The following is a 26,301-nucleotide window of genomic DNA, read 5'->3' on the forward strand; positions in this document are numbered from 1 at the left end:
GGAACTTCTGTCCTTGCAGCCAAAGTATACACTCTAGAGGCTTCATTTCTTCAGATTAATGAGGGTATGGTTGTGCTGATTGGATTAATGTGTTCATGGAATCCCAGAGTTTTTTAGTTTTGGCGCAAGGAGTGTTTGAGTGACACAACCTCTGGCAAAAGCCCCATAGGCTCCAATACAAATCTGCCGACATATTTCTCACAAAAATCCACAAGGTACACGTTTTGTAAACGGCCATAGGAGCCGTATTTATTACCGGACAGACATAAAAACACATCCACGCGTTCGGTAGAGTCTTGGGTCTCATACAAACGCCGTATTTTTTAGATAGCTGTTATAGTTTTGCGCTGGTTCTCATTTGTTTGAGGTGTGGATTCTGTGTAACTCGCTGTCCTGTGTCTGCACTTTTGCAGCCGCACAGGTGCGTCGTTGTCGTGGTTACGAGCACTCACATGCTGCAGGATCTGTCTATGGCTCACAGCTGCTCGCTCCTATGACCTGATTAGTGGAGTCACATGACGCAGCTATGCTTTCTGTCAACAGACCAATATGATAAAGACACTAGCCCCCCTCCCCCCTCCACCCTGACCTCTACTTACTGTTAATCACTCTCAGTCAGTCAGTCAGTCTAATTCTCCTCCCCTCTCCCTCTCTTCCTCACCACCATTCCCTTCCTCACCCTCTCACCCTCCCTCCCTCTATCTACACCCCCCCACCCCACCCAATCCAATAGGTGCGCCGTTGCCGTGGTTACTCGTAAACACGCTGCAGTATCTCTGTGTGTGACTCACAGCTGCTCCAATGACGTGATTAGTGGAGTCACATGACGCAGCTATGCTTTCTGTCAACAGACCAATATGATAAAGACACTAGCCCCCCCTCCCCCCTCCCCCCTGACCTCTACTTACTGTTAATCACTCTCAGTCAGTCTAATTCTCCTCCCCTCTCCCTCTCTTCCTCACCACCATTCCCTTCCTCACCCTCTCACCCTCCCTCCCTCTATCTACACCCCCCCACCCCACCCAATGCAATAGGTGCGCCGTTGCCGTGGTTACTCGTAAACACGCTGCAGTATCTCTGTGTGTGACTCACAGCTGCTCCAATGACCTGATTAGTGGAGTCACATGACGCAGCTATGCTTTCTGTCAACAGACCAATATGATAAAGACACTCGCCCCCCCCCCCCCCTCCACCCTGACCTCTTCTTACTGTTAATCACTCAGTCAGTCAGTATGTCTGTCTATTTCTCCTCCTCTCTCTCTCCCTCTATCTCTTCCTCACCACCCCTCCCTTCCTCACCCTCTCACCCTCCCTCCCTCTATCTACACCCCCCCAACCCACCCAATCCAATCATTTCAAAATAAAAGCCACATGGAGGGAATTTTTACTGTAATGTTTGTGATGAGGCCTATTAATTAAAAACTTCTTAGTTTGAATAACAAACATTCTGTCTCCCACTACGAATATTACTCGTACTTCTAGTACTACAACTGATACTTCTACTACCATACTACTAGTATTTCTACTGCTATTAATACTACAACTACTACTAATGTTATTACAAATACGACTATGGCTAATAGTATTACAGCTGTTTCTACTGCTATTGATACTAAACCTACTATTACTGCTAGTACTACTAATACCACAATTATAACTAATACTACTACTAATATTACTACAAACAATTTTAAACAAATTTAAGCTCCTGCAACTTCTGTTTTTAGAAAATCTATTGAAATTCAGCTTCCCCACTTCCTGTATTTTCAGCAGTTCTTTAAAATAATTTCAGCTATTATGCCTCTATCAACAGCAATTTTTCAATATTCATTTCTGTATTTTTTTGCAATATTTCAAATTTATTTCAGCTGTTTTCATTTCTGCTTTTTCAGCAAATCTATTGAAATTCCTTTCAGCTTCTCCCATTTCTGTATTTTCAGCAATTTCAAATTCATTTCAGCTTTTCTAATATCTATAATTTCAGCAAATGTATTCAAATTCCCTTCAACTTTCTGTATTTTCAGCTATTTTAAAAAGTTCATTTCAGCTTTCAGCTTTTTGCATTCCAACGCATTTTCAGCAGGAAATGCATTTTCTAGTTAGTTGGAATGCTTTAAGCATTCCAAGTATTGTTCTTCTAATCTTTATTCCGACTTATTCCTCTATTTCTTCCGCCGCACCTTTCAACTCCTTCATACTTTCAGCTATTAAAACCATTCAAATATTAAAATGTTCAGCTTCTTTCTGGCTTGGGGGCTATGACTTTTCAGCTTTCTACCTCTTAAGCTTGAATTTATATAAATCAATAATCATTAATATTTTAACATGGTTTTCAAATGGAGTTTGTATTCAAATCCTCTTCAACTTCTTCAACTTTCAGATTTTTCAGCTTCGCCAATCTTTCAGCTACAGACACCATTTCAACTCTCAAATGTTCACACAAGTCTCAACTATTTTATGAAAAAAACTGCTTCTTGATATCTATTGTACTTTTTTCATAATCACTGATTATGTTTCACTAGTTCTTCGCTCCGTTTCTGACTTTTACATGAGTGTGTATTGCGTCTGCTAGAGGGGGACCTCGCAGGCTAGAGTGTGGGGCAGCGCGAAAATCTGGTTAAAAAAATATGGAACTTCTGTCCTTACAGCCAAAGTATACACTCTAGAGGCTTAATTTCTTCAGATTAATGAGGGTATGGTTGTGCTGATTGGATTAATGTGTTCATGGAATCCCAGAGTTTTTTAGTTTTGGCGCAAGGAGTGTTTGAGTGACACAACCTCTGCCAAAAGCCCCATAGGCTCCAATACAAATCTGCCGACATATTTCTCACAAAAATCCACAAGGTACACGTTCTGTCAACGGCCATAGGAGCCGTATTTATTACCGGACAGACATAAAAACACATCCACGCGTTCGGTAGAGTCTTGGGTCTCATACAAACGCCGTATTTTTTAGATAGCTGTTATAGTTTTGCGCTGGTTCCCATTTGTTTGAGGTGTGGATTCTGTGTAACTTGCAGCCATGTCTCTGCATTTTGCAGCCGCACAGGTGCGGCGTTGTCGTGGTTACGAGCACTCACACGCTGCAGGATCTGTCTGTGACTCACAGCTGCTCCTTGTGACCTGATTAGTGGAGTCACATGACGCAGCTATGCTTTCTGTCAACAGACCAATATGATAAAGACACTCGCCCCCCCCCTCCCCCCTCCACCCTGACCTCTTCTCACTGTTAATCACTCTCAGTCAGTCAGTCTGTCTAATTCTCCTCCCCTCTCCCTCTCTCTCTTCCTCACCACCATTCCCTTCCTCACCCCCTCACCCTCCCTCCCTCTATCTACACCCCCCCACCCCACCCAATCCAATAGGTGCGCCGTTGTCGTGGTTACTCGCTCACACGCTGCAGGATCTGTCTGTGGCTCAAAGCTGCTCCTTGTGACCTGATTAGTGGAGTCACATGACGCAGCTATGCTTTCTGTCAACAGACCAATATGATAAAGACACTCGCCCCCCTCCCCCCTCCACCCTGACCTCTTCTCACTGTTAATCACTCAGTCAGTCAGTATGTCTAATTTTCCTCCCCTCTCCCTCTCTATCTCTTCGTCACCACCATTCCCTTCCTCACCCTCTCACCCTCCCTCCCTCTATCTACACCCCCCCACCCCACCCAATCCAATAATTTCAAAATAAAAGCCCCATGGAGGGAATTTTTACTGTAATGTCTGTGATGAGGCCTATTAATTAAAAACTTTTAAGTGTGAATAACAAACATTCTGTCTCCCACTACGAATATTACTCGTACTTCTAGTACTACAACTGATACTTCTACTACCATACTGCTAGTATTTCTACTGCTATTAATACTACAACTACTACTAATGTTATTACAAATACTACTATGGCTAATAGTATCAGTATTCCAGCTGTTTCTACTGCTATTGATACTAAACCGACTTCTACTGCTAGTACTAATACCCAAATTACGACTAACATTACTACAAACAATTTTAAACCTCTTTTTATTCATCTCAGCTTTTGTTATTTCTGTACTTTTTAAAATTCATTTAAGCTCCTGCAACTTCTGTTTTGCAATATTTCACATTTATTTCAGCTGTTTTCATTTCTGCTTTTTCAGCAAATCTATTGAAATTCCTTTCAGCTTCTCCCATTTCTGTATTTTCAGCTATTTAAAATTAATTTCAGCTTTTCTAATATCTTTTATTTCAGCAAATGTATTCAAATTCCCTTCGAGTTTCTGTATTTTCAGCTATTTTTAAATATTCAGCAAATGTACTCAAATTCCCTTCAACTTTCTGTATTTTCAGCTATTTTTAAATATTCAGCAAATGTATTCAACTTCCCTTCAACTTTCTGTATTTTCAGCTATTTTTAAATATTCAGTGCAGCTTTCAGCTTTTTGCATTCCAACGCATTTTCAGCAGGAAATGCCTTTTCTAGTTCTTCATCTTCAACTTCTATTTCTTCCGCGCCACCTTTCAACTCCTTCACACTTTCAGCTATTAAAATCCTTCAAATATTAAAATGTTCAGCTCCTTTCTGGCTTGAGGGCTATGACTTTTCAGCTTTCTACCTCTTAAGCTTGAATTTATATAAATCAATAATCATTAATATTTTAACATAGTTTTCAAATGGAGTTTGTTTTCAAATCCTCCTTAAACTTCTTCAACTTTCAGATTTTTCAGCTTCGCAAATCTTTCAGCTACAGACACCATTTCAATTCTCAAATGTTCACACAAGTCTCAACTATTTTATGAAAAAAACTGCTTCTTGATATCTATTGTACTTTTTTCATAATCACTGATTATGTTTCACTAGTTCTTCGCTCCGTTTCTGACTTTTACATGAGTGTGTATTGCGTCTGCTAGAGTGGAGAGCTCGAGGCTAGAGTGTGGGGCAGCGCAGAAATCTGGTTAAAAAAATATGGAACTTCTGTCCTTGCAGCCAAAGTATACACTCTAGAGGCTTCATTTCTTCAGATTAATGAGGGCATGGTTGTGCTGATTGGATTAATGTGTTCATGGAATCCCAGAGTTTTTTAGTTTTGGCGCAAGGAGTGTTTGAGTGACACAACCTCTGCCAAAAGCCCCATAGGCTCCAATACAAATCTGCCGACATATTTCTCACAAAAATCCACAAGGTACACGTTCTGTCAACGGCCATAGGAGCCGTATTTATTACCGGACAGACATAAAAAGCACATCCACGCGTTCGGTAGAGTCTTGGGTCTCATACAAACGCCGTATTTTTTAGATAGCTGTTATAGTTTTGCGCTGGTTCTCATTTGTTTGAGGTGTGGATTCTGTGTAACTCGCTGTCCTGTGTCTGCACTTTTGCAGCCGCACAGGTGCGTCGTTGTCGTGGTTACGAGCACTCACATGCTGCAGGATCTGTCTGTGGCTCACAGCTGCTCCTATGACCTGATTAGTGGAGTCACATGACGCAGCTATGCTTTCTGTCAACAGACCAATATGATAAAGACACTAGCCCCCCTCCCCCCTCCACCCTGACCTCTACTTACTGTTAATCACTCTCAGTCAGTCAGTCAGTCTAATTCTCCTCCCCTCTCCCTCTCTTCCTCACCACCATTCCCTTCCTCACCCTCTCACCCTCCCTCCCTCTATCTACACCCCCCCACCCCACCCAATCCAATAGGTGCGCCGTTGCCGTGGTTACTCGTAAACACGCTGCAGTATCTCTGTGTGTGACTCACAGCTGCTCCAATGACGTGATTAGTGGAGTCACATGACGCAGCTATGCTTTCTGTCAACAGACCAATATGATAAAGACACTAGCCCCCCCTCCCCCCTCCCCCCTGACCTCTACTTACTGTTAATCACTCTCAGTCAGTCAGTCAGTCTAATTCTCCTCCCCTCTCCCTCTCTTCCTCACCACCATTCCCTTCCTCACCCTCTCACCCTCCCTCCCTCTATCTACACCCCCCCACCCCACCCAATGCAATAGGTGCGCCGTTGCCGTGGTTACTCGTAAACACGCTGCAGTATCTCTGTGTGTGACTCACAGCTGCTCCAATGACGTGATTAGTGGAGTCACATGACGCAGCTATGCTTTCTGTCAACAGACCAATATGATAAAGACACTCGCCCCCCATCCCCCCTCCACCCTGACCTCTTCTCACTGTTAATCACTCAGTCAGTCAGTATGTCTGTCTATTTCTCCTCCTCTCTCTCTCCCTCTATCTCTTCCTCACCACCCCTCCCTTCCTCACCCTCTCACCCTCCCTCCCTCTATCTACACCCCCCCAACCCACCCAATCCAATAATTTCAAAATAAAAGCCACATGGAGGGAATTTTTAATGTAATGTTTGTGATGAGGCCTATTAATTAAAAACTTCTTAGTTTGAATAACAAACATTCTGTCTCCCACTACGAATATTACTCGTACTTCTAGTACTACAACTGATACTTCTACTACCATACTACTAGTATTTCTACTGCTATTAATACTACAACTACTACTAATGTTATTACAAATACGACTATGGCTAATAGTATTACAGCTGTTTCTACTGCTATTGATACTAAACCTACTATTACTGCTAGTACTACTAATACCACAATTATAACTAATACTACTACTAATATTACTACAAACAATTTTAAACAAATTTAAGCTCCTGCAACTTCTGTTTTTAGAAAATCTATTGAAATTCAGCTTCCCCACTTCCTGTATTTTCAGCAGTTCTTTAAAATAATTTCAGCTATTCTTATGCCTCTATCAACAGCAATTTTTCACTATTCATTTCTGTATTTTTTTGCAATATTTCAAATTTATTTCAGCTGTTTTCATTTCTGCTTTTTCAGCAAATCTATTGAAATTCCTTTCAGCTTCTCCCATTTCTGTATTTTCAGCAATTTCAAATTCATTTCAGCTTTTCTAATATCTATAATTTCAGCAAATGTATTCAAATTCCCTTCAACTTTCTGTATTTTCAGCTATTTTAAAAAGTTCATTTCAGCTTTCAGCTTTTTGCATTCCAACGCATTTTCAGCAGGAAATGCCTTTTCTAGTTAGTTGGAATGCATTGAGATGCATTCCAAGTATTGTTCTTCGAATCTTTATTCTTCAACTTCATCTTCTTCTTCTATTTCTTCCGCGGCACCTTTCAACTCCTTCACACTTTCAGCTATTAAAACCGTTCAAATATTAAAATGTTCAGCTCCTTTCTGGCTTGAGGGCTATGACTTTTCAGCTTTCTACCTCTTATGCTTGAATTTATATAAATCAATAATCATTAATATTTTAACATGGTTTTCAAATGGAGTTTGCTTTCAAATCCTCCTAAACTTCTTCAACTTTCAGATTTTTCAGCTTTGCAAATCTTTCAGCTACAGACACCATTTCAACTCTCAAATGTTCACACAAGTCTCAACTATTTTATGAAAAAAACTGCTTCTTGATATCTATTGTACTTTTTTCATAATCACTGATTATGTTTCACTAGTTCTTCGCTCCGTTTCTGACTTTTACATGAGTGTGTATTGCGTCTGCTAGAGTGGAGAGCTCGAGGCTAGAGTGTGGGGCATCGCAGGAATCTGGTTAAAAAAATATGGAACTTTTGTCCTTGCAGCCAAAGTATACACTCTAGAGGCTTCATTTCTTCAGATTAATGAGGGTATGGTTGTGCTGATTGGATTAATGTGTTCATGGAATCCCAGAGTTCTTTAGTTTTGGCGCAAGGTGTGTTTGAGTGACACAACCTCTGCCAAAAGCCCCATAGGCTCCAATACAAATCTGCCGACATATTTCTCACAAAAATCCACAAGGTACACGTTTTGTCAACGGCCATAGGAGCCGTATTTATTACCGGACAGACATAAAAACACATCCACGCGTTCGGTAGAGTCTTGGGTCTCATAAAAACGCCGTATTTTTTAGATAGCTGTTATAGTTTTGCGCTGGTTCTCATTTGTTTGAGGTGTGGATTCTGTGTAACTTGCTGCCATGTCTCTGCCTTTTTGCAGCAGCTCGTTAATGAGCACAGGTGCGTCGTTGTCGTGGTTACGAGCACTCACATGCTGCAAGATCTGTCTGTGACTCAGCTGCTCCTATGACCTGATTAGTTGAGTCACATGACGCAGCTATGCTTTCTGTCAACAGACCAATATGATAAAGACACTAGCCCCCCCTCCACCCTGACCTCTTCTCACTGTTAATCACTCTCAGTCAGTCAGTCTGTCTAATTCTCCTCCCCTCTCCCTCTCTATCTCTTCCTCACCACCATTCCCTTCCTCACCCTCTCACCCTCCCTCCCTCTATCTACACCCCCCCCACCCCACCCAATCCAATAGGTGCGCCGTTGCCGTGGTTACTCGTAAACACGCTGCCGTATCTCTGTCTGTGACTCACAGCTGCTCCTATGACCTGATTAGTGGAGTCACATGACGCAGCTATGCTTTCTGTCAACAGACCAATATGATAAAGACACTCGCCCCCCCTCCCCCCTCCACCCTGACCTCTTCTCACTGTTAATCACTCAGTCAGTCAGTATGTCTGTCTATTTCTCCTCCTCTCTCTCTCCCTCTATCTCTTCCTCACCACCCCTCCCTTCCTCACCCTCTCACCCTCCCTCCCTCTATCTACACCCCCCCACCCCACCCAATCCAATAATTTCAAAATAAAAGCCCCATGGAGGGAATTTTTACTGTAATGTTTGTGATGAGGCCTATTAATTAAAAACTTCTTAGTTTGAATAACAAACATTCTGTCTCCCACTACGAATATTACTCGTACTTCTAGTACTACAACTGATACTTCTACTACCATACTACTAGTATTTCTACTGCTATTAATACTACAACTACTACTAATGTTATTACAAATACTACTATGGCTATTAGTGTTAGTATTACAGCTGTTTCTACTGCTATTGATACTAAACCAACTTCTACTGCTAGTACTACTAATACCACAATTACAACTATAACTACTACTAATATTACTACAAACAATTTTAAACCTCTTTTTATTCATTTTAACTTTTGTTATTTTTGTACATTTTTAAATTAATTTAAGCTCCTAAAACTTCTGCTTTGTTTTGCAATATTTCACATTCATTTCAGCTGTTTTCATTTCTGCTTTTTCAGCAAATCTATTGAAATTCCTTTCAGCTTCTCCCATTTCTGTATTTTCAGCAATTTCAAATTCATTTCAGCTTTTCTAATATGTGTAATTTCAGATGTATTCAAATTCCCTTCAACTTTCTGTATTTTCAGCTATTTTTAAATATTAATTTCAGCTTTCAGCATTTTGCAGTCCAACGCATTTTCAGCAGGAAATGCATTTTCTAGTTGTTGGAATGCATTGAGATGCATTCCAAGTATTGTTCTTCGAATCTTTATTGTTGGAATGCATTGAGATGCATTCCAAGTATTGTTCTTCGAATCTTTATTCCGACTTATTATTTTTCTTCTATTTCTTCCGCGCCGCCTTTCAACTCCTTCACACTTTCAGCTATTAAAACCATTCAAATATTAAATTATTCAGCTCCTTCAGGAGAGGGGTGCTATGACTTTTCAGCTTTTTAGCTCTTAAGCTTGAATTTATATAAATCTATAATCATTAATATTTTAACATGGTTTTCCAATGGAGATCGTTTTTCAAATCCTCTTAAACTTCTTCAACTTTCAGATTCTTCAGCTTTGCCAATCTTTCAGCTACAGACATCATTTCAACTTTCAAATGTTGACACAAGTCTCAACTATTTTATGAAAAAAACTGCTTCTTGATATCTATTGTACTTTTTTCATAATCACTGATTATGTTTCACTAGTTCTTCGCTCCGTTTCTGACTTTTACATGAGTGTGTATTGCGTCTGCTAGAGGGGGACCTCGACGGCTAGAGTGTGGGGCATCGCAGGAATCTGGTTAAAAAAATATGGAACTTTTGTCCTTGCAGCCAAAGTATACACTCTAGAGGCTTCATTTCTTCAGATTAATGAGGGTATGGTTGTGCTGATTGGATTAATGTGTTCATGGAATCCCAGAGTTCTTTAGTTTTGGCGCAAGGTGTGTTTGAGTGACACAACCTCTGCCAAAAGCCCCATAGGCTCCAATACAAATCTGCCGACATATTTCTCACAAAAATCCACAAGGTACACGTTCTGTCAACGGCCATAGGAGCCGTATTTATTACCGGACAGACATAAAAAGCACATCCACGCGTTCGGTAGAGTCTTGGGTCTCATACAAACGCCGTATTTTTTAGATAGCTGTTATAGTTTTGCGCTGGTTCCCATTTGTTTGAGGTGTGGATTCTGTGTAACTCGCTGTCCTGTGTCTGCACTTTTGCAGCCGCACAGGTGCGCCGTTGTCGTGGTTACGAGCACTCACATGCTGCAAGATCTGTCTGTGACTCACAGCTGCTCCTATGAACTGATTAGTGGAGTCACATGACGCAGCTATGCTTTCTGTCAACAGACCAATATGATAAAGACACTCGCCCCCCCTCCCCCCTCCACCCTGACCTCTTCTCACTGTTAATCACTCAGTCAGTCAGTATGTCTGTCTATTTCTCCTCTCTCTCTCTCTCCCTCTATCTCTTCCTCACCACCCCTCCCTTCCTCACCCTCTCACCCTCCCTCCCTCTATCTACACCGCCCCACCCCACCCAATCCAATAATTTCAAAATAAAAGCCCCATGGAGGGAATTTTTACTGTAATGTTAGTGATGAGGCCTATTAATTAAAAACTTCTTAGTTTGAATAACAAACATTCTGTCTCCCAACCCCCCCCCTCACCCAATTCCATCATTACAAACTAAAAGCCTCAATGATTATCTGTACCTTAACCATGAAGCGGTTTTGTTGAAATACGCATTGCTCTTTCAAATACTACTATAACCACTACGAATATTACTAGTACTTCTAGTAGAACTACAACTGATACTTCTACTACCATACTACTAGTATTTCTACTGCTATTAATACAACTACTACTAATGTTATTAAAAATACTACTATGGCTAATAGTATCAGTATTCCAGCTGTTTCTACTGCTATTGATACTAAACCAACTTCTACTGCTAGTACTAATACCCAAATTACAACTAACATTACTACAAACAATTTTAAACCTCTTTTTATTCATCTCAGCTTTTGTTATTTCTGTACTTTTTAAAATTCATTTAAGCTCCTGCAACTTCTGTTTTGCAATATTTCACATTTATTTCAGCTGTTTTCAGCAAATCTATTGAAATTCCTTTCAGCTTCTCCCATTTCTGTATTTTCAGCTATTTCAAATTAATTTCAGCTTTTCTAATATCTTTTATTTCAGCAAATGTATTCAAATTCCCTTCAACTTTCTGTATTTTCAGCTATTTTTAAATATTCAGCAAATGTACTCAAATTCCCTTCAACTTTCTGTATTTTCAGCTATTTTTAAATATTCAGCAAATGTATTCAAATTCCCTTCAACTTTCTGTATTTTCAGCTATTTTTAAATATTCAGTGCAGCTTTCAGCTTTTTGCATTCCAACGCATTTTCAGCAGGAAATGCTTTTTCTAGTTCCGACTTATTATTGTTGGAATGCATTAACGATGCATTCCAAGTATTGTTCTTCGAATCTTTATTTCTTCATCTTCAACTTCTTCTTCTATTTCTTCCGCGCCACCTTTCAACTCCTTCACACTTTCAGCTATTAAAACCGTTCAAATATTAAAATGTTCAGCTCCTTTCTGGCTTGAGGGCTATGACTTTTCAGCTTTCTACCTCTTATGCTTGAATTTATATAAATCAATAATCATTAATATTTTAACATGGTTTTCAAATGGAGTTTGCTTTCAAATCCTCCTAAACTTCTTCAACTTTCAGATTTTTCAGCTTTGCAAATCTTTCAGCTACAGACACCATTTCAACTCTCAAATGTTCACACAAGTCTCAACTATTTTATGAAAAAAACTGCTTCTTGATATCTATTGTACTTTTTTCATAATCACTGATTATGTTTCACTAGTTCTTCGCTCCGTTTCTGACTTTTACATGAGTGTGTATTGCGTCTGCTAGAGGGGGACCTCACGGGCTAGAGGGTGAAGCAGCGCAGAAATCTGGTTAAAAAAGTATGGAACTTCTGTCCTTGCAGCCAAAGTATACACTCTAGAGGCTTCATTTCTTCAGATTAATGTGTTCATGGAATCCCAGAGTTTTTTAGTTTTGGCGCAAGGAGTGTTTGAGTGACACAACCTCTGCCAAAAGCCCCATAGGCTCCAATACAAATCTGCCGACATATTTCTCACAAAAATCCACAAGGTACACGTTTTGTCAACGGCCATAGGAGCCGTATTTATTACCGGACAGACATAAAAACACATCCACGCGTTCGGTAGAGTCTTGGGTCTCATACAAACGCCGTATTTTTTAGATAGCTGTTATAGTTTTGCGCTGGTTCTCATTTGTTTGAGGTGTGGATTCTGTGTAACTTGCTGCCATGTCTCTGCCTTTTTGCAGCAGCTCGTTAATGAGCACAGGTGCGGCGTTGTCGTGGTTACGAGCACTCACATGCTGCAGGATCTGTCTGTGACTCACAGCTGCTCCTATGACCTGATTAGTGGAGTCACATGACGCAGCTATGCTTTCTGTCAACAGACCAATATGATAAAGACACTCGCCCCCCCTCCCCCCTCCACCCTGACCTCTTCTCACTGTTTATCACTCAGTCAGTCAGTATGTCTGTCTATTTCTCCTCCTCTCTCTCTCCCTCTATCTCTTCCTCACCACCCCTCCCTTCCTCACCCTCTCACCCTCCCTCCCTCTATCTACACCCCCCCACCCCACCCAATCCAATAATTTCAAAATAAAAGCCCCATGGAGGGAATTTTTACTGTAATGTTTGTGATGAGGCCTATTAATTAAAAACTTCTTAGTTTGAATAACAAACATTCTGTCTCCCAACCCCCCCTCACCCAATTCCATCATTACAAACTAAAAGCCTCAATGATTATCTGTACCTTAACCATGAAGCGGTTTCGTTGAAATACGTATTGCTCTTTCAAATACTACTACAACCACTACGAATATTACTAGTACTTCTACACTAAAACTGATACTTCTACTACCATACTACTAGTATTTCTACTGCTATTAATACTACAACTACTACTAATGTTATTACAAATACTACTATGGCTAATAGTATTCCAGCTGTTTCTACTGCTATTGATACTAAACCTACTATTACTGCTTATACTGCTAGTACTACTAATACCACAATTATAACTAATACTACTACTAATATTACTACAAACAATTTTAAACAAATTTAAGCTCCTGCAACTTCTGTTTTTAGAAAATCTATTGAAATTCAGCTTCCCCACTTCCTGTATTTTCAGCAGTTCTTTAAAATAATTTCAGCTATTCTTATGCCTCTATCAACAGCAATTTTTTAATATTCATTTCTGTATTTTTTTGCAATATTTCAAATTTATTTCAGCTGTTTTCATTTCTGCTTTTTCAGCAAATCTATTGAAATTCCTTTCAGCTTCTCCCATTTCTGTATTTTCAGCAATTTCAAATTCATTTCAGCTTTTCAAATATCTGTCATTTCAGCAAATGTATTCAAATTCCCTTCAACTTTCTGTATTTTCAGCTATTTTCAAATATTCAGTGCAGCTTTCAGCTTTTTGCATTCCAACGCATTTTCAGCAGGAAATGCCTTTTCTAGTTCCGACTTATTGTTGGAATGCATTGAGATGCATTCCAAGTATTGTTCTTCGAATCTTTATTCCGACTTATTATTGTTGGAATGCATTGAGATGCATTCCAAGTATTGTTCTTCGAATCTTTATTCCGACTTATTATTTTTCTTCTATTTCTTCCGCGCCGCCTTTCAACTCCTTCACACTTTCAGCTATTAAAACCATTCAAATATTAAATTATTCAGCTCCTTCAGGAGAGGGGTGCTATGACTTTTCAGCTTTTTAGCTCTTAAGCTTGAATTTATATAAATCTATAATCATTAATATTTTAACATGGTTTTCCAATGGAGATCGTTTTTCAAATCCTCTTAAACTTCTTCAACTTTCAGATTCTTCAGCTTCGCCAATCTTTCAGCTACAGACATCATTTCAACTTTCAAATGTTGACACAAGTCTCAACTATTTTATGAAAAAAACTGCTTCTTGATATCTATTGTACTTTTTTCATAATCACTGATTATGTTTCACTAGTTCTTCGCTCCGTTTCTGACTTTTACATGAGTGTGTATTGCGTCTGCTAGAGTGGAGAGCTCGAGGCTAGAGTGTGGGGCATCGCAGGAATCTGGTTAAAAAAATATGGAACTTCTGTCCTTGCAGCCAAAGTATACACTCTAGAGGCTTCATTTCTTCAGATTAATGAGGGTATGGTTGTGCTGATTGGATTAATGTGTTCATGGAATCCCAGAGTTTTTTAGTTTTGGCGCAAGGAGTGTTTGAGTGACACAACCTCTGCCAAAAGCCCCATAGGCTCCAATACAAATCTGCCGACATATTTCTCACAAAAATCCACAAGGTACACGTTTTGTAAACGGCCATAGGAGCCGTATTTATTACCGGACAGACATAAAAAGCTCATCCACGCGTTCGGTAGAGTCTTGGGTCTCATACAAACGTAGTCTTTTTTAGATAGCTGTTATAGTTTTGCGCTGGTTCTCATTTGTTTGAGGTGTGGATTCTGTGTAACTCGCTGCCATGTCTCTGCCTTTTGCAGCCGCTCGTTAATGATCACAGGTGCGTCGTTGTCGTGGTTACGAGCACTCACATGCTGCAGGATCTGTCTGTGACTCACAGCTGCTTATATGACCTGATTAGTGGAGTCACATGACGCAGCTATGCTTTCTGTCAACAGACCAATATGATAAAGACACTCGCCCCCCCTCCCCCCTCCACCCTGACCTCTTCTCACTGTTTATCACTCAGTCAGTCAGTATGTCTGTCTATTTCTCCTCCTCTCTCTCTCCCTCTATCTCTTCCTCACCACCCCTCCCTTCCTCACCCTCTCACCCTCCCTCCCTCTATCTACACCCCCCCACCCCACCCAATCCAATAATTTCAAAATAAAAGCCCCATGGAGGGAATTTTTACTGTAATGTTTGTGATGAGGCCTATTAATTAAAAACTTCTTAGTTTGAATAACAAACATTCTGTCTCCCACTACGAATATTACTCGTACTTCTAGTACTACAACTGATACTTCTACTACCGTACTACTAGTATTTCTACTGCTATTAATACTACAACTACTACTAATGTTATTACAAATACTACTATGGCTAATAGTATTACAGCTGTTTCTACTGCTATTGATACTAAACCTACTATTGCTGCTTATACTGCTAGTACTACTAATACCACAATTATAACTAATACTACTACTAATATTACTACAAACAATTTTAAACAAATTTAAGCTCCTGCAACTTCTGTTTTTAGAAAATCTATTGAAATTCAGCTTCCCCACTTCCTGTATTTTCAGCAGTTCTTTAAAATAATTTCAGCTATTCTTATGCCTCTATCAACAGCAATTTTTTAATATTCATTTCTGTATTTTTTTGCAATATTTCAAATTTATTTCAGCTGTTTTCATTTCTGCTTTTTCAGCAAATCTATTCAAATTCCTTTCAGCTTCTCCCATTTCTGTATTTTCAGCAATTTCAAATTCATTTCAGCTTTTCAGCAAATGTATTCAAATTCCCTTCAACTTTCTGTATTTTCAGCTATTTTTAAATATTCAGTGCAGCTTTCAGCTTTTTGCATTCCAACGCATTTTCAGCAGGAAATGCCTTTTCTAGTTGTTGGAATGCATTAGATGCATTCCAAGTATTGTTCTTCGAATCTTTATTGTTGGAATGCATTAACGATGCATTCCAAGTATTGTTCTTCGAATCTTTATTCAACTTCTTCTATTTCTTCCGCGGCACCTTTCAACTCCTTCACACTTTCAGCTATTAAAACCGTTCAAATATTAAAATGTTCAGCTCCTTTCTGGCTTGAGGGCTATGACTTTTCAGCTTTCTACCTCTTAAGCTTGAATTTATATAAATCAATAATCATTAATATTTTAACATGGTTTTCAAATGGAGTTTGTATTCAAATCCTCCTTAAACTTCTTCAACTTTCAGATTTTTCAGCTCCGACAATCTTTAAGCTACAGACACCATTTAAACTTTCAAATGTTGACACAGGTCTAAACTATTTTATGAAAAAAACTGCTTGTGGATATATATTGTACTTTTTTCATAATCACTGATTATGTTTCACTAGTTCTTCGCTCCGTTTCTGACTTTTACATGAGTGTGTATTGCGTCTGCTAGAGGCGGGACCTCGCAGGCTAGAGTGTGGGGCATCGCAGGAATCTGGTTAAAAAAATATGGAACTTCTGTCCTTGCAGCCAAAGTATACACTCTAGAGGCTTCATTTCTTCAGATTAATGAGGGTATGGTTGTGCTGATTGGATTAATGTGTTCATGGAATCCCAGAGTTCTTTAGTTTTGGCGCAAGGAGTGTTTGAGTGACACAACCTCTGCCAAAAGCCCCATAGGCTCCAATACAAATCTGCCGACATATTTCTCACAAAAATCCACAAGGTACACGTTTTGTAAACGGCCATAGGAGCCGTATTTATTACCGGACAGACATAAAAAGCACATCCACGCGTTCGGTAGAGTCTTGGGTCTCATACAAACGCCGTATTTTTTAGATAGCTGTTATAGTTTTGCGCTGGTTCCCATTTGTTTGAGGTGTGGATTCTGTGTAACTCGCTGTCCTGTGTCTGCCCTCTTGCAGCCGCACAGGTGCGTCGTTGTCGTGGTTACGAGCACTCACACGCTGCAGGATCTCTGTCTGTGGCTCACAGCTGCTCCTTGTGACCTGATTAGTGGAGTCACATGACGCAGATATGCTTTCTGTCAACAGACCAATATGATAAAGACACTCGCCCCCCCTCCCCCCTCCACCCTGACCTCTTCTCACTGTTAATCACTCAGTCAGTCAGTCTGTCTAATTCTCCTCTCTCTCTCTCCCTCTATCTCTTCCTCACCACCCCTCCCTTCCTCACCCTCTCACCCTCCCTCCCTCTATCTACACCCCCCCACCCCACCCAATCCAATAATTTCAAAATAAAAGCCCCATGGAGGGAATTTTTACTGTAATGTTAGTGATGAGGCCTATTAATTAAAAACTTCTTAGTTTGAATAACAAACATTCTGTCTCCCAACCCCCCCTCACCCAATTCCATCATTACAAACTAAAAGCCTCAATGATTATCTGTACCTTAACCATGAAGCGGTTTCGTTGAAATACGCATTGCTCTTTCAAATACTACTATAACCACTACGAATATTACTAGTACCTCAGTAGAACTACAACTGATACTTCTACTACCATACTACTAGTATTTCTACTGCTATTAATACAACTACTACTAATGTTATTAAAAATACTACTATGGCTAATAGTATCAGTATTCCAGCTGTTTCTACTGCTATTGATACTAAACCGACTTCTACTGCTAGTACTAATACCCAAATTACAACTAACATTACTACAAACAATTTTAAACCTCTTTTTATTCATCTCAGCTTTTGTTATTTCTGTACTTTTTAAAATTCATTTAAGCTCCTGAGACTTCTGTTTTGCAATATTTCACATTTATTTCAGCTGTTTTCATTTCTGCTTTTTCAGCAAATCTATTGAAATTCCTTTCAGCTTCTCCCATTTCTGTATTTTCAGCTATTTCAAATTAATTTCAGCTTTTCTAATATCTTTTATTTCAGCAAATGTATTCAAATTCCCTTAAACTTTCTGTATTTTCAGCTATTTTTAAATATTCAGCAAATGTACTCAAATTCCCTTCAACTTTCTGTATTTTCAGCTATTTTTAAATATTCAGCAAATGTACTCAAATTCCCTTCAACTTTCTGTATTTTCAGCTATTTTTAAATATTCAGCAAATGTATTCAAATTCCCTTAAACTTTCTGTATTTTCAGCTATTTTTAAATATTCAGTGCAGCTTTCAGCTTTTTGCATTCCAACGCATTTTCAGCAGGAAATGCCTTTTCTAGTTATTTTTCTTCTATTTCTTCCGCGCCGCCTTTCAACTCCTTCACACTTTCAGCTATTAAAACCATTCAAATATTAAATTATTCAGCTCCTTCAGGAGAGGGGTGCTATGACTTTTCAGCTTTTTAGCTCTTAAGCTTGAATTTATATAAATCTATAATCATTAATATTTTAACATGGTTTTCCAATGGAGATCGTTTTTCAAATCCTCTTAAACTTCTTCAACTTTCAGATTCTTCAGCTTCGCCAATCTTTCAGCTACAGACATCATTTCAACTTTCAAATGTTGACACAAGTCTCAACTATTTTATGAAAAAAACTGCTTCTTGATATCTATTGTACTTTTTTCATAATCACTGATTATGTTTCACTAGTTCTTCGCTCCGTTTCTGACTTTTACATGAGTGTGTATTGCGTCTGCTAGAGTGGAGAGCTCGAGGCTAGAGTGTGGGGCATCGCAGGAATCTGGTTAAAAAAATATGGAACTTCTGTCCTTGCAGCCAAAGTATACACTCTAGAGGCTTCATTTCTTCAGATTAATGAGGGTATGGTTGTGCTGATTGGATTAATGTGTTCATGGAATCCCAGAGTTTTTTAGTTTTGGCGCAAGGAGTGTTTGAGTGACACAACCTCTGCCAAAAGCCCCATAGGCTCCAATACAAATCTGCCGACATATTTCTCACAAAAATCCACAAGGTACACGTTTTGTAAACGGCCATAGGAGCCGTATTTATTACCGGACAGACATAAAAAGCTCATCCACGCGTTCGGTAGAGTCTTGGGTCTCATACAAACGTAGTCTTTTTTAGATAGCTGTTATAGTTTTGCGCTGGTTCTCATTTGTTTGAGGTGTGGATTCTGTGTAACTCGCTGCCATGTCTCTGCCTTTTGCAGCCGCTCGTTAATGATCACAGGTGCGTCGTTGTCGTGGTTACGAGCACTCACACGCTGCAGGATCTGTCTGTGGCTCACAGCTGCTTATATGACCTGATTAGTGGAGTCACATGACGCAGCTATGCTTTCTGTCAACAGACCAATATGATAAAGACACTCGCCCCCCCTCCCCCCTCCACCCTGACCTCTTCTCACTGTTTATCACTCAGTCAGTCAGTATGTCTGTCTATTTCTCCTCCTCTCTCTCTCCCTCTATCTCTTCCTCACCACCCCTCCCTTCCTCACCCTCTCACCCTCCCTCCCTCTATCTACACCCCCCCACCCCACCCAATCCAATAATTTCAAAATAAAAGCCCCATGGAGGGAATTTTTACTGTAATGTTTGTGATGAGGCCTATTAATTAAAAACTTCTTAGTTTGAATAACAAACATTCTGTCTCCCAACCCCCCCTCACCCAATTCCATCATTACAAACTAAAAGCCTCAATGATTATCTGTACCTTAACCATGAAGCGGTTTCGTTGAAATACGTATTGCTCTTTCAAATACTACTACAACCACTACGAATATTACTAGTACTTCTACACTAAAACTGATACTTCTACTACCATACTACTAGTATTTCTACTGCTATTAATACTACAACTACTACTAATGTTATTACAAATACTACTATGGCTAATAGTATTCCAGCTGTTTCTACTGCTATTGATACTAAACCTACTATTACTGCTTATACTGCTAGTACTACTAATACCACAATTATAACTAATACTACTACTAATATTACTACAAACAATTTTAAACAAATTTAAGCTCCTGCAACTTCTGTTTTTAGAAAATCTATTGAAATTCAGCTTCCCCACTTCCTGTATTTTCAGCAGTTCTTTAAAATAATTTCAGCTATTCTTATGCCTCTATCAACAGCAATTTTTTAATATTCATTTCTGTATTTTTTTGCAATATTTCAAATTTATTTCAGCTGTTTTCATTTCTGCTTTTTCAGCAAATCTATTGAAATTCCTTTCAGCTTCTCCCATTTCTGTATTTTCAGCAATTTCAAATTCATTTCAGCTTTTCAAATATCTGTCATTTCAGCAAATGTATTCAAATTCCCTTCAACTTTCTGTATTTTCAGCTATTTTCAAATATTCAGTGCAGCTTTCAGCTTTTTGCATTCCAACGCATTTTCAGCAGGAAATGCCTTTTCTAGTTGTTGGAATGCATTAACGATGCATTCCAAGTATTGTTCTTCGAATCTTTATTTCTTCATCTTCAACTTCTATTTCTTCCGCGCCACCTTTCAACTCCTTCACATTTTCAGCTATTAAAATCCTTCAAATATTAAAATGTTCAGCTCCTTTCTGGCTTGAGGGCTATGACTTTTCAGCTTTCTACCTCTTATGCTTGAATTTATATAAATCAATAATCATTAATATTTTAACATGGTTTTCAAATGGAGTTTGCTTTCCAAATCCTCTTCAACTTCTTCAACTTTCAGATATTTCAGCTCCGCCAATCTTTCAGCTACAGACACCATTTCAACTCTCAAATGTTCACACAAGTCTCAACTATTTTATGAAAAAAACTGCTTCTTGATATCTATTGTACTTTTTTCATAATCACTGATTATGTTTCACTAGTTCTTCGCTCCGTTTCTGACTTTTACATGAGTGTGTATTGCGTCTGCTAGAGGGGGACCTCGCGGGCTAGAGTGTGGGGCATCGCAGAAATCTGGTTAAAAAAGTATGGAACTTCTGTCCTTGCAGCCAAAGTATACACTCTAGAGGCTTCATTTCTTCAGATTAATGAGGGTATGGTTGTGCTGATTGGATTAATGTGTTTATGGAATCCCAGAGTTTTTTAGTTTTGGCGCAAGGAGTGTTTGAGTGACACAACCTCTGCCAAAAGCCCCATAGAATCCAATACAAATCTGCCGACATATTTCTCACAAAAATCCACAAGGTACACGTTTTGTCAACGGCCATAGGAGCCGTATTTATTACCGGACAGACATAAAAACACATCCACGCGTTCGGTAGAGTCTTGGGTCTCATACAAACGCCGTATTTTTTAGATAGCTGTTATAGTTTTGCGCTGGTTCTCATTTGTTTGAGGTGTGGATTCTGTGTAACTCGCTGTCCTGTGTCTGCCTTTTGCAGCCGCACAGGTGCGTCGTTGTCGTGGTTACGAGCACTCACATGCTGCAGGATCTGTCTGTGGCTCACAGCTGCTTATATGACCTGATTAGTGGAGTCACATGACGCAGCTATGCTTTCTGTCAACAGACCAATATGATAAAGACACTCGCCCCCCCTCCCCCCTCCACCCTGACCTCTTCTCACTGTTAATCACTCTCAGTCAGTCAGTCTGTCTAATTCTCCTCCTCTCTCTCTCCCTCTCTCTCTTCCTCACCACCATTCCCTTCCTCACCCTCTCACCCTCCCTCCCTCTATCTACACCCCCCCACCCCACCCAATCCAATAGGTGCGCCGTTGTCGTGGTTACTCGCTCACACGCTGCAGGATCTGTCTGTGACTCAAAGCTGCTCCTATGAGCTGATTAGTGGAGTCACATGACGCAGCTATGCTTTCTGTCAACAGACCAATATGATAAAGACACTCGCCCCCCCTCCCCCCTCCACCCTGACCTCTTCTCACTGTTTATCACTCAGTCAGTCAGTATGTCTGTCTATTTCTCCTCCTCTCTCCCTCTCTATCTCTTCCTCACCACCATTCCCTTCCTCACCCTCTCACCCTCCCTCCCTCTATCTACACCCCCCCACCCCACCCAATCCAATAATTTCAAAATAAAAGCCCCATGGAGGGAATTTTTACTGTAATGTCTGTGATGAGGCCTATTAATTAAAAACTTTTAAGTGTGAATAACAAACATTCTGTCTCCCACTACGAATATTACTCGTACTTCTAGTACTACAACTGATACTTCTACTACCATACTACTAGTATTTCTACTGCTATTAATACTACAACTACTACTAATGTTATTACAAATACTACTATGGCTAATAGTATTCCAGCTGTTTCTACTGCTATTGATACTAAACCTACTATTACTGCTTATACTGCTAGTACTACTAATACCACAATTATAACTAATACTACTACTAATATTACTACAAACAATTTTAAACAAATTTAAGCTCCTGCAACTTCTGTTTTTAGAAAATCTATTGAAATTCAGCTTCCCCACTTCCTGTATTTTCAGCAGTTCTTTAAAATAATTTCAGCTATTCTTATGCCTCTATCAACAGCAATTTTTTAATTTTCATTTCTGTATTTTTTTGCAATATTTCAAATTTATTTCAGCTGTTTTCATTTCTGCTTTTTCAGCAAATCTATTGAAATTCCTTTCAGCTTCTCCCATTTCTGTATTTTCAGCAATTTCAAATTCATTTCAGCTTTTCTAATCTTTTCAGCAAATGTACTCAAATTCCCTTCAACTTTCTGTATTATCAGCTATTTTTAAATATTCAGCAAATGTATTCAAATTCCCTTCAACTTTCTGTATTTTCAGCTATTTTTAAATATTCAGTGCAGCTTTCAGCTTTTTGCATTCCAACGCATTTTCAGCAGGAAATGCATTTTCTAGTTATGTTTCTTCTATTTCTTCCGCGCCGCCTTTCAACTCCTTCACACTTTCAGCTATTAAAACCATTCAAATATTAAATTATTCAGCTCCTTCAGGAGAGGGGTGCTATGACTTTTCAGCTTTTTAGCTCTTAAGCTTGAATTTATATAAATCTATAATCATTAATATTTTAACATGGTTTTCCAATGGAGATCGTTTTTCAAATCCTCTTAAACTTCTTCAACTTTCAGATTCTTCAGCTTCGCCCATCTTTCAGCTACAGACACCATTTAAACTTTCAAATGTTGACATAGGTCTCAACTATTTTATGAAAAAAACTGCTTGTGGATATCTTTTGTACTTTTTTCATAATCACTGAATATGTTTCACTAGTTCTTCGCTCCGTTTCTGACTTTTACATGAGTGTGTATTGCGTCTGCTAGAGTGGAGAGCTCGAGGGCTAGAGGGTGAAGCAGCGCAGGAATCTGGTTAAAAAAGTATGGAACTTCTGTCCTTGCAGCCAAAGTATACACTCTAGAGGCTTCATTTCTTCAGATTAATAAGGGTATGGTTGTGCTGATTGGATTAATGCGTTCATGGAATCCCAGAGTTCTTTAGTTTTTGCTTAAGGAGTGTTAGAGTGACACAACCTCTGCCAAAAGCCCCATAGGCTCCAATACAAATCTGCCGACATATTTCTCACAAAAATCCACAAGGTACACGTTTTGTCAACGGCCATAGGAGCCGTATTTATTACCGGACAGACATAAAACAAACATCCACGCGTTCGGTAGAGTCTTGGGTCTCATACAAACGCCGTATTTTTTAGATAGCTGTTATAGTTTTGCGCTGAATGTCATTTGTTTGAGGTGTGGATTCTGTGTAACTTGCTGCCATGTCTCTGCCTTTTGCAGCAGCTCGTTAATGAGCACAGGTGCGCCGTTGTCGTGGTTACGAGCACTCACATGCTGCAGGATCTGTCTGTGGCTCACAGCTGCTCCTATGACCTGATTAGTGGAGTCACATGACGCAGCTATGCTTTCTGTCAACAGACCAATATGATAAAGACACTCGCCCCCCCTCCCCCCTCCACCCTGACCTCTTCTCACTGTTAATCACTCTCAGACAGTCAGTCTGTCTAATTCTCCTCCCCTCTCCCTCTCTATCTCTTCCTCACCACCATTCCCTTCCTCACCCTCTCACCCTCCCTCCCTCTATCTACACCCCCCCACCCCACCCAATCCAATAGGTGCGCCGTTGCCGTGGTTACTCGTAAACACGCTGCAGTATCTCTGTCTGTGACTCACAGCTGCTCCTATGACCTGATTAGTGGAGTCACATGACGCAGCTATGCTTTCTGTCAACAGACCAATATGATAAAGACACTCGCCCCCCCTCCCCCCTCCACCCTGACCTCTTCTCACTGTTTATCACTCTCAGTCAGTCTGTCTGTCTATTTCTCCTCCTCTCTCTCTCCCTCTATCTCTTCCTCACCACCCCTCCCTTCCTCACCCTCTCACCCTCCCTCCCTCTATCTACACCCCCCCACCCCACCCAATCCAATAATTTCAAAATAAAAGCCCCATGGAGGGAATTTTTACTGTAATGTTTGTGATGAGGCCTATTAATTAAAAACTTCTTAGTTTGAATAACAAACATTCTGTCTCCCACTACGAATATTACTCGTACTTCTAGTACTACAACTGATACTTCTACTACCATACTACTAGTATTTCTACTGCTATTAATACTACAACTAGTACTAATGTTATTACAAATACTACTGTGGCTAATAGTATTACAGCTGTTTCTACTGCTATTGATACTAAACCTACTATTACTGCTTATACTGCTAGTACTACTAATACCACAATTATAACTAATACTACTACTAATATTACTACAAACAATTTTAAACAAATTTAAGCTCCTGCAACTTCTGTTTTTAGAAAATCTATTGAAATTCAGCTTCCCCACTTCCTGTATCTTCAGCAGTTCTTAAAATAATTTCAGCTATTCTTATGCCTCTATCAACATCAATTTTTTAATATTCATTTCTGTATTTTTTTGCAATATTTCAAATTTATTTCAGCTGTTTTCATTTCTGCTTTTTCAGCAAATCTATTGAAATTCCTGTCAGCTTCTCCCATTTCTGTATTTTCAGCAATTTCAAATTCATTTCAGCTTTTCTAATATGTGTAATTTCAGATGTATTCAAATTCCCTTCAACTTTCTGTATTTTCAGCTATTTTTAAATATTCATTTCAGCTTTCAGCTTTTTGCATTCCAACGCATTTTCAGCAGGAAATGCCTTTTCTAGTTATAATCGTCATGCACGCGCTTAACTCAAGGTGAACATACTCCGAGTCTATTTAACTAACGCAGATCAGCTGTTCTGGAACCGGATACTCAGAGTTTCCCGTCTCAGAGTAAGTCAACTCGGAGTTCAGGGATAGACTCAGAGTTTGTTAAACCTCCTTTCTGGAATACCCCCCTGGACTATGGATTTGCCTTGAAATAAATAAAATGAACAATGTATTTTAATAGTGTACTGCCGTGAGAGATGAGACTGTTTCCTTCTTCAAGAGTATATTTTTTATCTGTAAAGTTTTCCTGCCGTAGTTATTGAAGACCTTTTCTTAAAATTCAGCGTCAAGAGTCACAATCCCAACAAGTAAAATATTGTAAATTCTAAATAAATCACCACTTGGTAACCACATAATTGTTATTGCCAAATAAACATCAACGGTTGATGTACTTGTGTTCCTTGTTTTCAGTCAGTCCAGAGTGCACAGATGGAAGGAGTAAAATACAATATCAAATAAATGAATAAGAGGATAAGAGTCTGTCGATTTCAAGAGAGAGCCTCCGATGCAGGAACATTTTATCCCAAATTGTCCTGTACACATAAAAAAAAGAAATAGTTATCAATAACATTAACACAAGCATGCAAACATATCTATTCATTTGAGATGATTTTGATCAAAATGAGCTGGACTAAATCTTAGATTGAGTTATGTCTACACATATGTATTGGATGGAAATCCTGCACACAAAAACGAACCTGAGCTCACGTTGGACTATTACATCATTTGAAGTCTAAATTATTGATAAAATCGCCACAACCTCCGTAAGATATGGGTCTAAAGTTTAGACATATATCTTACGGAGGTTTTCAATCTAGTTAGAGTTAGAGTTTGGACTCTAAACTCTTGTGAAGATTGTAAGGCTTTCGTAGTTAACGATACTTTCCGAGGGTCGGATGCAGATACGCGAGCCGCCGTTAACGTGAACGTTTGCTAGCGCGTTAGACACCAACGTCACGTGACTTAACCTGTGACGCATTCGGTCCACACATCTCCGAAGCTGGATGGAAAAACAGGTGTCCCATAGAATGTTATGACGTCACACAAAGATGAAAGGGAACGCGTCATGGCCTACGTCAGAGAGTTCTTAAAGCTCCAGAATGTATTTTGAGTGCATATGTGTTTGGAGAAGCTACAGAGCAGACGTGTTTGAATTCTTCCAAGCGACATGGCAGAATCACAGGGCAGTGGACAGGAGCTTCCATGGGAGATAACTGATATGGTTGTTGGCCCAAAAGAAAAGCGGATATCTCAAACCGAAGCCTGTCACACCCAAAAGAAAATCAATGAAGCAAAGGGTGAGATATCACAACTTAAAATCAAGTTGGAGGAACAAAGTGAATTGATTGTTAGGAGCCAGATGGAAACGGATGATCTGCA

The 26,301-nt window shown here is 39.5% G+C and overlaps 1 long non-coding RNA gene across 1 annotated transcript; it reads right to left on the minus strand.

The window, feature by feature from the left end:
* Positions 1-7,633: 7,633 nt before the first annotated feature.
* On the minus strand, positions 7,634-8,750 carry LOC144406213 (uncharacterized). Its single transcript, XR_013467413.1, has 2 exons — positions 8,387-8,750; positions 7,634-8,079 (listed from the first exon to the last, which is right to left on the minus strand). It is a non-coding gene; the product is annotated as an uncharacterized LOC144406213 (long non-coding RNA).
* Positions 8,751-26,301: the final 17,551 nt, after the last annotated feature.

Source organism: Gasterosteus aculeatus, chromosome 4, assembly GCF_964276395.1.
Source record: "Gasterosteus aculeatus chromosome 4, fGasAcu3.hap1.1, whole genome shotgun sequence".
NCBI lineage: Eukaryota > Metazoa > Chordata > Actinopteri > Perciformes > Gasterosteidae > Gasterosteus > Gasterosteus aculeatus.